This window comes from Typopeltis vanoorti, chromosome 15 (genome assembly GCF_054136105.1).
Source record: "Typopeltis vanoorti isolate ZY-2024b chromosome 15, IOZ_Tvanoo_1.0, whole genome shotgun sequence".
Classification (NCBI taxonomy): Eukaryota; Metazoa; Arthropoda; class Arachnida; order Uropygi; family Thelyphonidae; genus Typopeltis; species Typopeltis vanoorti.
This window is the reverse complement of record NC_143563.1, coordinates 16929521-16944360: the sequence shown is the minus strand read 5'-3', so window position 1 is coordinate 16944360 and position 14840 is coordinate 16929521. Positions and strand designations below refer to the sequence as shown.

The window sequence follows — 14840 nt, the reverse complement described above, 5'->3', positions numbered from 1 at the left end:
GGCATGGAAACGCATACAGCTACCTAACGTTATACACAGTACTATTAGTTGCTTTTCCGGTAACTCCACCCAATTAGTTGCACAAAATGTTGTGTAGTAATTCTGTAGTATGCGATGTAGCATATGACGTAGGTCTCGTGTTATTTTCGTCTCAATTGTGACGATGATAAAGCTCGATTCTGCCCTTTTCATTGCCACAATTGAGGTGCAGTCCTAGTGGCCATAAAAAAAAATAAAATACAATTGAATAAAACAGTTTAAAAAGGATAGCGAGATGTAAAATTGTCAGTAACAGATAATTTAACATTAAAATTATATCAGTTAGCAAGAACAAGATTTAGAGAAAGATTTATTGTTTTTTGAAAAGAATATATTAAAGGGAAAATCCACTAAAGGAAATTAAAAAGAGTAATTCCTATTCATAAAAACAAAAGAAAAAAAGGTAATAAAGACAGTTGTAAAAATTATAGAAGTATAAGCATTATAATGTCCTTTTTTTACACTATATATAGTAGAATATTAAAAACTAAACGTCAAATTTTATTCCAAAATCCCAGAATGATTTTAGAAAAGGATGGTTATGTATTGATCCAGTGTTCTGTTTAAAATTATTGAACAAAAGAAGAGAAAATCTTGAAACACGTATTATATTTATAGATTTCACGTTTGTAAGAAAATCACATCAAGTAATATTCTAAGCAGTGTTATGCACGTATATAAGAGAATGAAAGACAGATAAGTCAAAACAGAATTATAGTCTTAGAAAGAAACAAAGGAGTTAGAGAGGAAGACCTCTTAACACTTTTTTAATCACTATATTAATCTATAAAAGTCTTTCGCATCGCACGGAGATTACCTATATATAAATCTTGTTTTTTCACTAAACATTTGCAGTATTGCACATGTTACCAACAAATTTTAGATGTTCTCTATACTTTTGGCTTTGATTGTATCAAAATTTTTTATTCTTCTTGGGAAGTTTTTTTTTGTCCCCCTCATAATGGAGCAAATATATGAAAGATTGAGTGTGTTTTGTAAAATTTGCAACATAAAATACTTTGAATTTACACGAGAAATGAAGTCAGAAGCTGTCTCGATCTAAAATAAAGCAAAAAACGAAATGAAACCTCAATTATGTCTGTGTAAGTATGTGACATTAACATTCTCTCTGTAATCAAGTATACTACTAGATTACAGAGAGAGAGAGAGAGAGAGAATGATGATGGTTGGTTATGTGGACCTTTAACCATTACAACTACTTTTGTACAGAATAGTGGACTACACTCTTCCAACAATGTATCTCGCAAGCGAGAAATTGAAGCAGGCCATTTCTTCAGTTATTTTATATGACAGGAGTGGTCACAACGTGGTTTGCGTTCACGCGTCACTTCACACTGTACCAGGAAAAAATAAACAAAAAGAGAAGAGGCGACCACAAAAAAAAGAGGAACAAAATAAGAGAGAAGAGGAAGAGAAAAACAGGGTTAAAAAATTGCTGCAATAAAAAGTTTAATTCGAAATAACACATTAAATGAAGTTTACTTTGAAGAATTAGAATAATTTTAAAGACGAAACACAATAATTTTAGTTATTTACTAGTAGAAGCCTTCCTTGTATCCATTTTCTTAGTAAGCTCCTTAAAATTAGGTATGTAATTAGTTAAAACAATTCTTACAGGCTGTTCAAATGTTCATCATTTAAAATAGATCTATATTTAGATTTAATAAATTTAAAAGTCGAATATAGCTCTTCACAGGAGTAGCGTGGTCCTAAAAATGAAGATCAGTTTTCTGGCACTTTGCTTAAATGTTGGATATAGGTCCGGAACTTGTTTCCAAAACTCAATTACGGAACATCCACTTTGCTTCACTAGCTTCAGTTCTTCGTCCTCTTGAAGTTCCAAAAGTTCCAGTTCTGCAGCTGCGACATCCATCACAATTGGTTTTGAAATAGGACAACCGCGCTCAAGCACGTTCGTGAGCGAAGGATTTTCCAAAAAAGCGAATGTTGGCTTAAGTTTTTCAAGGTCGCAAAATCGATTGTTGAGTTCTTCGGCCAGATCATTTAATTTACTAACATAAGATCCCGTTTCTAATTCCACTCCTGGCGAATTTGTCAGTATTTTCTTCGGACAAATGGAGTGATTGATAGTTTTATTTTCCAAGTCTCTCTGGAAAAGTTGCAGTTTGCTTTGGAAGCTAGCACGGTCTGTGCGAGATTGGTTATTAGTTTTTAATTCAAGTGGAATGTTAAATATCTGTAGATGCTTGAAAACATCGGTGAAAAATGTCATGTCTAACAACCACTGAGTGTCTTCGAGATGAGGGAAAAATTTCTCCCTCCCTCTCTCTAAGAAACTGTTTGATTGGGTCTAACAACAAAAAAACTTGTTTAATACATTGCTAACTGAGCCACATTACTAACCAAAATATGATACTTCATTAGGAATTTCGTCACAATTCAGCTCATCAAGAAAGCTTTCGAATTGTCGGTGTGTTTTAGCACTTGAACGAATAAAATTGACAATTCTTAGAACTACTTCCGTTACGTGTTCAAATTTAAAACACTTCGCAACTAGATGTTCCCTGTAAATAATGCAATGTACAGGTAGGAAAGCAGGATCTGATTCATCATTCTCAAGGAGCACCATGAACCCTTTAGTTTTACTCCTCATAGCTGGAGCACCATCGGTTGCAATTCTGACGATTTTTTTCGCGCGATACCGAAGCTTTTGTAAGTGCAACATCGAGAACTTCTTTGATGTCAGAGCCACATGTTGTATCTTTTAACGCTATCAATTCCAATAGCTCTTCCTTGACGTCAAAGTCGTGAGATACAAAGCAGACAAATGTAGCCAGTTGTGGTTTGTCTGTATATCTGTAGATTCATCCAAAGCCAGACTAAATGCAGCACAGTTTTTCAAGTTATGTTGTAAGTTAGTTACAGTGTTCGCACTGATAACGGAAAATTCTCCTTTCAGTGGTATGCCTGGAGACTGGCATCTGTTCAATTAGTTTGAGTAGTTTTTTTATTATCCGGGTCTAAAACTGAAATTATTTGTACAGTATTCTTCTTGACAAATGCTCCTTCCGTGTACGGACGTTTTGCCTGTGCAATATTAAATGCTGAAATAAAACCAGCCTAGGTACTAACATTAGCCTCTTTAGTAAACATGGACATTAATTTACTCTGACCATGGAGTTGTCTTTCAAACTTGAAAGTTTAGTTCGCCTCAGATCAGAGGCAAGAGAAAATTCTTTACTAAAATGATTGTGATGCGTGTCATAATGACGCTTGAGATTGCTGGCTTGGAATTGCGCAAGTGTTATTTGGCATATGGCACACATTGGTTTACTTTGTCGTTTCACATAAACAAACTCTTCTTCCCACTCTAGCCTAAAACTTCGGAGTTCCTCTTCTTATTTACGTTTTTTATGCGACATTTCTAAGCACTTGAAAAGAGTTCAACGAGGACTCGCGCGACAATATGTTGAACGATGCCGATAGATGAGCGTCGGAAACGTAACTAACGTGTTGTGGTGGGCAGGCATAGCTTCTGCATCCCCACCTTGCCATGCGCACACTCACTTATTCCCGTACCATCGCATCGGTCAAAGGTTGCGGCTCTTCTAAGCCTTACCGGAATTATTTTGGCTCCAAAAGGACGAGTAGTTTTCCAACCCTGTTATATGACTTTCCAGAACATCCCACATGTTCGATAGGATTCAAGCCATTCAGAATAACACACTCAATTAACAGACAATACACTAGCTTCATAGTTATTATATTGTATTATGACTGTTCAAATCATATCGGAAATCCTGTTTTGAACTTAACAACATTTGTTTTCTTAGAAAAGCATTAAGCATTGCTCGTCGGATAAGGTTCTGATATGGACTGTGTGTATGTGTGTAATCGGATAGAACTCTTTGCATATATCATTGTGAAATTAACTTCACATTTATGAGAAGTCCAAAATCGGTTGCTTGTTACACCACTACGAGACTTTTCCCTGGCAAAATATCAGAAATTTCCAAGATAGGAATATTCTGTTTATGTTGTTCTCGATGCACTATTCTCGTTGAAACAGACGCCTAAGAACTAATTAAATTCCTTTTTGATAACCTTTGCCACACTTCGGAGAAGTAATTTGGTCAAGGCATCAGCTTTATCTGTCATTCATCTTTGTCTGCGGAAGTGAGTAATGTCTCTTGCGTCTACCAGCAATTCGTGACGCAAATGGCATTTATCCGAGTACGTTTATGTCTAGAATGTATGTTATATTATCTGGAACGGTCCATTGAATTTATTGGAGAATGATGCTTCTAAGAGGTACCAGTAATCTATTTTATTTATTTTCTTTTAATTTTCTAAGTTAAAAGTTTGGAATGTTAAACTTATTATTATTAAAAATCAGCTAATGCCTTTTATTCCCTTATATATATATATTCCCTTTTATTCCCTTATATATATATATATATATATATATATATATATATATATATATATATATATATATATATATATATATATATATATATACAGTAATCCCTCGATTAATGCTCCCCCGATTAGTGCGTCATTTTTTTTTCGATTTTTTCGATTAGTGCGCCTATACACATCTTAAAAATAAATGTTACAGATTTAAAAAATTTTCTATCTGTACATTTTTATGGCTAACTATTTAAAAAAAAAATCACTCACAGAATGAAATAATGTAGTTATTACAGATTTAAAACATTTTACAAAGTTATTTTTAATGGCATACTACATTACTTCCATGTACACTATGTTCCAAATTTTTACCGACATAAATTTTTACCGCCAAAATTTATGTCGTCTGCTATAGTACACCCACAGATTCGAGACCCTTCGACACTTCGGCATGTCACAAAAAGGAGAATCCATTCCGATAATAGGGTAATCAATCCTTCTTCTGGGATGAGTTGTTTATTATTACATGTCGGAAAATTAACTTCTCTTTTATGATCATTGTAGTTTTTAAAGCGGTAACTATTTTGCTTGTATAACATTGGGAATTTTATCTATAAAGCGCGTGTTGGCGACCAATTCGTATGCCCTGCATTTCTTTCTCCCCTTCAGTGATAACGTCCAAGAGTTAATTAAATCTCATTCTGAAGAATTGAGTGATTCCGACCTGCCAAATTTAGATGCACAGCGGGAAGATCCCGAAGAATATGAAGAAAATGAAACCACTAATAGTCAGCCAAAAGAGATTTCACAGAAACAATTTGAAAATATTTTTCGTACAATCGAAGTTTTTAAGTAGCAATGTTTAGAGACTGAAGAGAGAAGCAGTAAAATTTGCAGAAGAGTAGAAGAGGCAATAGGACCACACCGTCGGTTGTATGGAAGAAAAAAAAAAATGCCCGCCAAATTACTTAGCTCTATTCTTTGATAAGAAGTAGAATAATAATATTTATAATTTGAATATTTTATTGTCTTTCAGCTTCATGGTTTTCCTTTAACTAGACCCTGAGACATTTTGACCCTTAAAAAATTAATGGTCAAAAAAGAAATCTGAGGAACGAATTATACATTTTCCCATAGGTTATTATATTCGATTAGTGCGTTTTCGATTAATGCGCCTGTTTTAAAGAACGCATTAGGCGCACTAATCGAGGGATTGCTGTAATTCGCCATTTTCAGGATGCAGACAGTGTTCTCAATATTCATATATATTTCACAATTTTTGTTTTTATTGCTGATGTTCATACCAAATTTATTACAACAGAATCCTAAAGACTTGTACTAGATTTATTTATGAAAATGACATCATCATATAAAGCTGAGTTTAATGTCGTCATTTTGATATTAGGCCTAATATCAATTTATTCCAGTTTGCATCATAGAATTATACTCGCAGTATTTTGAACATCTTTTCTCTTGTCGCTTCTTGCATTAATGCCTGCCATTTTCCAGATCTATAGAACATAAAAACAAATCTTTGTAATATTATTTTGATTTCTCAACTATTTGTCGTAAAGCGAAAATCTGAGACAACCTATATTTAGCCTGAACACAGATTGTTCTCCGAGTTTCCCTTCCCAATTTTTCTTAGCCTCGTCTCAAGTATGCCTGCATAAATATTACTTCGAGCACTCAGTAGGGAAGTTTATCTGTAATTCTCACATTCAGTTATATTTCTCTTTCTTTTATAGATGAATACTATGCGAACTCTACTGCAGTCATTTGGAATTTGACTTTCTGAGCAGGCCTTTGGAATTATGCAGTGCAGCCACCATAAAACTTTTATACCTCGGTATTTGAGCATTTCTATATAATTTACTTCAGTTCCATTTTCACATTTGAGATTGATTTTTAATGACTTTTTCTGCCTCAAATATTGATGTGTCCTTGAGGTAGAATAAGCTATTGCTGATTGCATTTTTCGTGAATATTTTCTATCATTGATCTGTCATTTTTTGTTTCATTTAATCGCCATTCAACTTAATTACTTCTGACGTCTAGAATATTTTTATGCTGAATTACTTGCCAGAAACGTTCAGTGTGCTTTCTTCTTTTTCCTTGACTGCATCTTGTCCACCATGGAGTTCTGATTTTTCTATCCTTGCAGACAACGTCAACACGTGACTCTCTGGCTGAATCAGTAGATGTTTTTATTCGGGATCTGCCATTGAATCTCTTAAGGTTTAGTTTTTGTTTTCAAACTCTCAGTTTTTATTTAATATTTGTGCATTTGAGTCTACAGTTCACCCCTGAAAACTGCTCCACTCTGATTCTTGTCTTTATGAAACCTTTGTACATATTTTAATTTTCAACATGACATTCATTTTATTTCTATTATTTCATATCCCCTGTATGTTCTTGTGTTCTGAACTATCGTGATGATATTGCTATCAACTACAGTATAATATTGTCAATGAGACTTTTCTTCTACTTTCCATGTGAATTTGCGCACATCTTTTCGAAAATATTAGAGAAATTGGTAAAAATTAGACTCGTGAAATTCTTGGACAAAAACAACTTCTTTTCAAAGAATCAATTTGGGTTCAGGCAAAAGTTTAGCACAGAATATGCTTTACTGAACTTCAGAAACACATCTTAAAAATAAGGGAGGTATAAACTGCAGTTTATACCTCCCTTAACGAACATAAACTAATATTGGCAGTATTTCTAGATATACACAAAGCTTTTGACTCTGTATCACATGAAATTTTAATTAAAAAAAATTAGAAGTCATAGGAATACGAGGTACTGCCCTAAACTGGTTCAAAAATTATTTTGAACACAAGAACATACAAAAATTATTGTATGTTCTTGTGTTCTGAACTATCGTGATGATATTGCTATCAACTACAGTATAATATTGTCAATGAGGCTTTTCTTCTACTTTCCATGTGAATTTGCGCACATCTTTTCGAAAATATTAGAGAAATTGGTAAAAATTAGACTCGTGAAATTCTTGGACAAAAACAACTTCTTTTCAAAGAATCAATTTGGGTTCAGGCAAAAGTTTAGCACAGAATATGCTTTACTGAACTTCAAAAACACATCTTAAAAATAAGGGAGGTATAAACTGCAGTTTATACCTCCCTTAACGAACATAAACTAACATTGGCAGTATTTCTAGATATACACAAAGCTTTTGACTCTGTATCACATGAAATTTTAATTAAAAAAAATTAGAAGTCATAGGAATACGAGGTACTGCCCTAAACTGGTTCAAAAATTACTTAAATACCAGATCACAAATTGTAAAAATAAACAACAGCTACAGCAGCTCCAAAACAGCAGGCTGCGGTGTACCACAAGGATCTGTCTTGGGACCAATTTTATTTAATATTTATATCAATAACTTCTGCAATCTTGAACTAAACAATAAAATAAATACTTTTGCAGATGATACATACTAATTTTCTCTACAGACGCAGCCGAACAAATGAAAACCATCTTGAATGCTGATCTTTTGAAAGTAACAAATTGGTTCCAGTCAAATAAACTCAGTCTGAATGTCTCAAAAGCTAAATATGTAAATTTTAAATTGCGAAATACAACTGGCAAAATGAACTTCACTGTACAATTAATTTTGCATGATTGGAATTGCAGGACAAATTCAAATTGCAACTGCCAGAAAATAGAAAAAGTCAGTGTAATAACTTACTTGGGTTTAAAAATTGATAGTAATTTAAGCTGGAAACCGCATATTACCGATGTCGTAAAGAAAGTAAGGATTATGTTAAACAGATTTTACTTCTACCTAAAAAGATTCTTAAATTTAAATATGCTAAAAATATTATATTCTAACTGGATTCAAAGCACACTACAATATGGTATATTAAGTTGGGGAGGAATCTATCGCACTACTCTGAAACCTTTAGTCTCGACTCAGAATAAAGTAATTAAAATCTTAACTAGAAAAAAATATAAGGATACTGCAACGTGTAATAAATATACCATACTAAACATACTACTCCTTAGATCTTTATACGTCTATAGGGTACTATTATTCACAAAAAAACGACAACGAATACGTAAATATCAAACGAGATACTTTCCTTAGTAGACATAAGGGCCTAAAATATTTAGTTCCAAAAGCAAATAAAGAGGCAATACACAAACATTATATTTATTTAGCGCCAAAAGTATTCAACACACTACCTTTAAGAAATGAAACGAACCCAAACAAATACAAAATTCTAATCAAAGAGTATTTATTTTCCCACAGAAATGAGGAAGCTCTGCTCAAAATAATTGCATAAATTATTGGTTTTTAGCATATTTGTGTTCAAAGATCCAGTCTTATGTGTAAAATAAAATTTAAATGCTATTTAACTGCTTTGTTTTATTTTGTTCCTAATTAATTATTATGGAACTTTCTCTTTCTCTCTCTTTGTGTTTGAACCTGGCTGTTCCATATCTAATAATAACTAGTCCACGTCCTGAACAGAAATCCATAAGGTACGTTATGAGCTTTGTTCATTTGTCCCCAAACTATTTAGATATGTCTGGTATTGATTTCCTACTCTTCTCTTTAGATTTCCAACATAAACCAACTTTGTCTTTATCAGCAGTTCTATAATGATTCAAAAAAAAAAAAAAATTCTTGTGCTTCTTTCTTCGTAGAACCTTCTATCGGATTTTAGATACAAATATATCTCAGTGTCCGTTTTTGGTGTTTTCCCACGTCATTCTACATCAAACTGTTTGCCATTCAAGATTATCTTTTTATTTAGTGTCGAATAGTATAGCTTATCCTGTCTTTTTCTGGTCATCATTTTATGAACATAACATATTTAGAAGAATCTCAGTCGTTTTTGTCTTCTTTGTTTTGGTAACAGCAGTTATTTCCACGTGGTACTTCTCTGATTTTTCTGCCAGTCCCGCTTCTTTTTGTTGACACTTCTTATATTGATACCTCCTACCTTGAATTCTTCTGTTCTTGACTCGAATTCTGTTGCAGCTGACTTTTTTCTGTTCTCTCTCCCTGACACAAACAGCTTGGGTCTTGTCTATCCAGGCAACGCCCCAGCCTGTATGACATTTCATCTCATTGTACTCCCACTATCTTTCAGTTTGGATTAATACAGAATACAGTTTGGTTGACTAAGTCCCAAATTGTCAGCTTATTTTGTCAGGAGCCGAGCCGTTCTCTCCATATTCCTTAAAATTCTGCCCGATTATCTAGCCTTGAGACGTGTGACATCCATATGAGTATAGTAGAATTTTTCCCACTCTGAAAATTCGGGGTTTTCACTAGTAAACCAAGCATATCGCCCAGAAAAACATACTCAATTAACAGACATCCTTAGTTGTTTCGTTGTAACTCAGAACAACCCAATCCAGCCTCCTGCGGTGTGAGACTTCATAGATGTGTCATGTAATAATACATGGGGTATTAAAATTTTTTATGCAATGTGTATTACTGCAATAGAATTTGGAATTTTCAAATTTTTAGTATATTTCAAGAAAAATAACCGACTGAAATTTAGCGCGTGTTGAACTCGAAAACAAATTACCATTATGTTCTTTACATACATGTGTATATACTGTAATTTTAAGATTATGTCTACACCTTCACCTTATTTCACTAATGTTTTTTACCCCCCCCCCCCTACTCCCCAATATTTGATAAACGTTTTTTCCATTATATTAATCCACAGAAACTGAATGAAGTGATACTTTTTTTTTTCGCGAAGCTTGTGGTTCAGGAAACTAATATCCTAAAGATTTTTAAGTTACAAATACTCAAGAAACACCACCACTCAGTACTGAAATATTTCCCCGATGAAGTAAGCAGAGCAGAAACATTGGTGTGTCGTATGGCAGTTTCCGAATAGTGCTTCAGACGAGTATTTCCTGGAACTATGTTTTTTTTTTTTTTTTTTTTTGATAAATATGTAAATACGAACAACGATTTTTATATGATTCAGCTGACTACTTTCACTAAAATTTTTCCTTCAACTCCTTAAATATGAATTCAAAAACACTATAATTACTTCCCATTTCCAAAAGAAATTAGGAATTATCTCGTTTGTAAGATTACGAGTTGGCGAAATGGTCATTTTTTTCAAGTACTAGGGTGTGTATCAGCAGCTGTTCCCCTTTTTTTTTTTTTTTTTTTCGATTGCCACACCCTTTGCCGGAAGGGTGGGCATAGGACGCAAAGTTTATCAAGATAAACAATTTTAAAATCACAAAGACGTTAAGTTATAATAATTTTTTATTAATAAACGTACCTATTTACAGCATTTGGACATTTAATTTATGCCACTAGCCGTTAAGATACTACCATTCTTATTCATCATCGTTATAGAAGGATAGTATTTAGTACTATCGGCGGTTGCAACTTCCTACAACCACATTCCGCCACGTATTATCTACCGTTATAATAATGTCAAATGGAATGATATGTGTTTTAAAATGCCCTGTTTTAATGATCCAGTCTTCTTTCCGAATATGTGTACTGAGCGCATTACTGACATTGTAAGTCATGGCTCCAAGAAGTTGTATTAAGAATTGCTCAAGAGAAGGATGAAACATGTTGCACCTAGCTTTCTTTGAACTATCCATCTTTCCCTTTCTGTCTGTACTATATCGCGAAATGTCTGCAAGCAAAATGCAATCATATTTTCCGGTTCCTTGCATTGCCGTAACTTTTTGTAGCTAATTTTTAAGTCTTTGCGCCCGAATAGTTTTTTTTTTTTTTTTTTTTTTTTTTTTTTTGCATCTTTACTCACGGAAAAACCATTGTCCTGTTTTCTATTACCTTTTACATCCTCTTATTGCACGGGTATTTATCCTACAGCTTGGAAATTAGTCCATATTCGAACTATTTCTATAGAAGGGTAGCAAATCATTACCATCAAGTTACTACCCAATTGCTGTTAGTTCTTTCTAAAATGGACAGATCCTTTAACACTCAACTTCTACCCTATCTGGAACACTAAACTAATAAACAATAGTTACTATGGGTTCCGCTGCTAGCGATACAGGGGATCAATAAACAAGGCGCTTCCCCCTATTGATGGACATGTGTGTCACCCACCTGTGGACAGATGGCATAAAGATTAAATATTTGTACAATTAAAGAAATTAAAATGAAACATTTAAAACTAAATAGACACGATCCAAAAAAAAAAAAAACATTTAGAAGAACTTAAGTATAAAGAGCTAATAAGCTTCTAAAAAAAACATTTAGAAGAAGTTCTAAAAAATGGAAAGAAACCAAAATCGGTAGAATGCTTGTAGCAAACGTAAGCGGTATTTTACTTTCTTCTCTCATTTTTTTACCACTCCCATCTTCCGTATTCAGAAAGCCCGGGTCACCTTCAGACATCTTAAGAAACAACTGTATTCCAAAGTTAATCGAACTTATATAAACGATTCAGCTTATGTCTACAGAGATTTTAGATGTTATCTTTGATTTAGCTAAAATAAAATAAAAAATTGCGCTGGCGCATTCCGCGCACGGCTAAGAGGAACGCAGAACACATCTGGAACCTTAACTTTTATCTGCCAATTTCTTTTATTATACATTACGGTCCCTTTAACGTACCCTTCTTTGTCAGTTGTCCTGTGTGATTTCTAATCTCGGCACTGATGAGTAATAACCGGCACTACTACTTTCAGTCGTGAATCTATTTTCTTCTTAAAAGAACTTTAATTCTGCTACGCGGTGAAATTTTTGTCTATTTTCTTTGAAATTAACTGGCTAATCTCTATGGTAACCGCCCCTCTCATAATTAAAATCATATTAATATTCCTAACTAGGACATGAAAACGTGTAAGTGGCTTCCACAGTTCCTTTTAGATTTTTTTTAAAATTATTATTATTTTGAAACTTCTTTGCTTTTTTGGAACCTGTTCTGCAGAAACATTTATGATCAACATTTCTTATTACTTTTTTAATGGGTTAATTTTTGTAGGATTTATTTTTTACTTCTTGCTTGCGCGAGAACTGTAGGATATTCCTAAGACTTGATTCTCAAGGAGGTACATGCTATCCCGTCATGCAACCGCGCTATGCAGAGTTGAGAATGACAGAATGCGTTCTGCTGTTCTACGTTTCGTGCATGGTATCCCATGATGCTTCTCCTCGTTTCCGCGGTTGTGTAACCGCTATTGTCAATAGGAACCTAGCAGCTGAGCTGTCAAAAAGGTGAATTTATATGATTCGCGTGAAAATGAAAGAGGCCGAAAGTCTCAGTAATGAGAATATTATCATTGCCGTGGCCACCACTGTAAGTAATTGTGTTTGATGATTTCTTTACGTTCGTAAGGCAGCGAAAAACAAATACATTCTGCTAAATAAATTTCTTTGTTTATCATCGCGCTTCTCGTTTAGTGACAATGGGTTAGAATCGAATGAATAAATGCAACATAATTACCATGCTGTTGAACATAATCCAGATTTTAAGAAATGTAATTGAAAACACCTAATCATGTAATTTTTATATACTCGTAACTTTTAAGTATGTGTTAATACATTTTAAAATATCACTTAATGAGTGCAGAATTTTTAAAAATTTTGTTTACTTTGTTTCTTTTTTTTTTTTTTTTTTTTTTTTTTTTTTTTTTCCCGGAAGAATAAGCCAAAGGAAAAAAATCTTAGATATAAGCTTATAAATTTTTATGTACATAAAAATTTGTTACCACGTTAAATTATTGCGTGTTATATAAAAGGTTTCATACGGTCAAATTTGGGAAAGTTTGTGTGTGCGCGCGCGCATCTTTCCCATATTCCATAGGGAAGCTGATGTGTGAACTCTTATTGAAACAAAACAACAACAACAAAAAGTATAAGTTGTGCACTTTTACGTATGCCATATATTTTTCTACTTAATTTTCTTTCGCTTACTCTCTTCACGGAGTCGTGGTACTGTACCATAATTTTAACTCTTGCATTGGTTCCATCATTTTCTCCCCTTCTCTATATTAACACGAGCATAATAATAATAAACTGATTTTCACCGTATTTAAAATAAATTCTTTAATTTATACTCCTCTTCTTATTTATTATTATTTCAGTCAGTAGAAAATTTCAAAATTAATCGTACATTTGCTCATATAAAGTGGTCTTGCCATATTTTTTTCTAAAAATTGTGATGTTTGGGTTAATACTAAGGACATGACATGTTCCTTAATAGTGATTTTAAGGAACATGACATGTTCCTTAAAATCACTATTTTTGATTATCCTGATATATACTGTTCTCGCAGATATGAAATGCCTTATTACTGCGTGTTTAACATATATAATACTGTACTTTGCATATTAGTACAGTATTATATATGTTTGACATCGGACTGTCTGCCGATGTCAAACATATATAATAACATATGTCAAAAAAATTATGGCTTGTCATAATTTTTTTTTTTTTAGTGATAAAATATTTCACACAGTATTTAAAAAATCAAGTGTTAAATACAAACACATTTTTATTTAATGATTTTTAATTTGGTTAAATACATCCAAATCCACATAATTTTATGGTTCGGCTTTTATTTTAGTTTGGCACTATCTAATTTTTTTAAAATATTTTATAGAAGTAATTTCGATTCTTCAAAATTACTAAATGTAATGCACAATAATATTTTTTTAAAATAGGAACACAGTGTCATAATTTCTTGATTGCTGTATACTAAAGGGACTTTTCTTCAATAACTGAGAAATCAACACCACATGACTTACATCTGGTGATATCAATTCTGGGATGCTGCACTACATAGAAACATATTCATCAACAATCTCTTTTATTACAAAGTAAATGCAAAGTATTGTTACAATAAACAATAATTTTCAATACAATTACTCCATTCCCATTTGTTACTGTTATATTTTCTTTCTCTTTCCAAGAAAAAAAATATTCATTACAATTCTATAGCACTACTTTCCTTATATTATCACTTCATGAAACTTTCCTTTCTTTTAGTACACTACATAAATTTCTTTATCACAATCGTGATGAAATGGATCTAAAACATATTTCTCCATATTAGTTTGACTCTTATTATTATGTAACACATTCAAGGAGTCCAAAGACTCATCGAAAGTGGCACCTACTCTACAACTCTCCGTCTCCACCACTCAATCCACCAACTATAGCGAACCACATCATCTACACCAGGGGTATCCTACCTGCGGGCAGCCCTTGATTGTTAGTAATGCTGCCTCATAAGATTTTAAACTTTTAACATTATTATGTGATGTGAAAAATATGCTGTATTTCTTTCTGTTTTGATACAGGAATTTGAGAATAGGTTTCAAGATTTCATATTTTTTGTATGTTTGTGACTCCATTACCAGTTGACATAAATACATTATCTTTGAATTTTCAAATGGAATGTATAGAGTTT

At 33.0% G+C, this 14840-nt stretch overlaps 1 protein-coding gene across 4 annotated transcripts in view; it reads left to right on the top strand.

Moving 5' to 3' along the window:
- Positions 1–14840, top strand: part of LOC150098421 (uncharacterized) — a 215367-nt gene that overhangs the window by 84928 nt on the left and 115599 nt on the right. The window contains exon 1 of one of the 4 annotated variants that reach the window (XM_090404582.1): positions 4315–4332. The exons of 2 other annotated variants lie outside the window; for them this stretch is intronic. The gene's annotated coding sequence lies outside the window, so the exon portion shown is untranslated. Of the gene's footprint in view, positions 1–4314; positions 4333–12570; positions 12726–14840 lie in introns of those variants that run through there. One more of the 4 variants, XM_090404579.1, reaches the window with a different exon arrangement.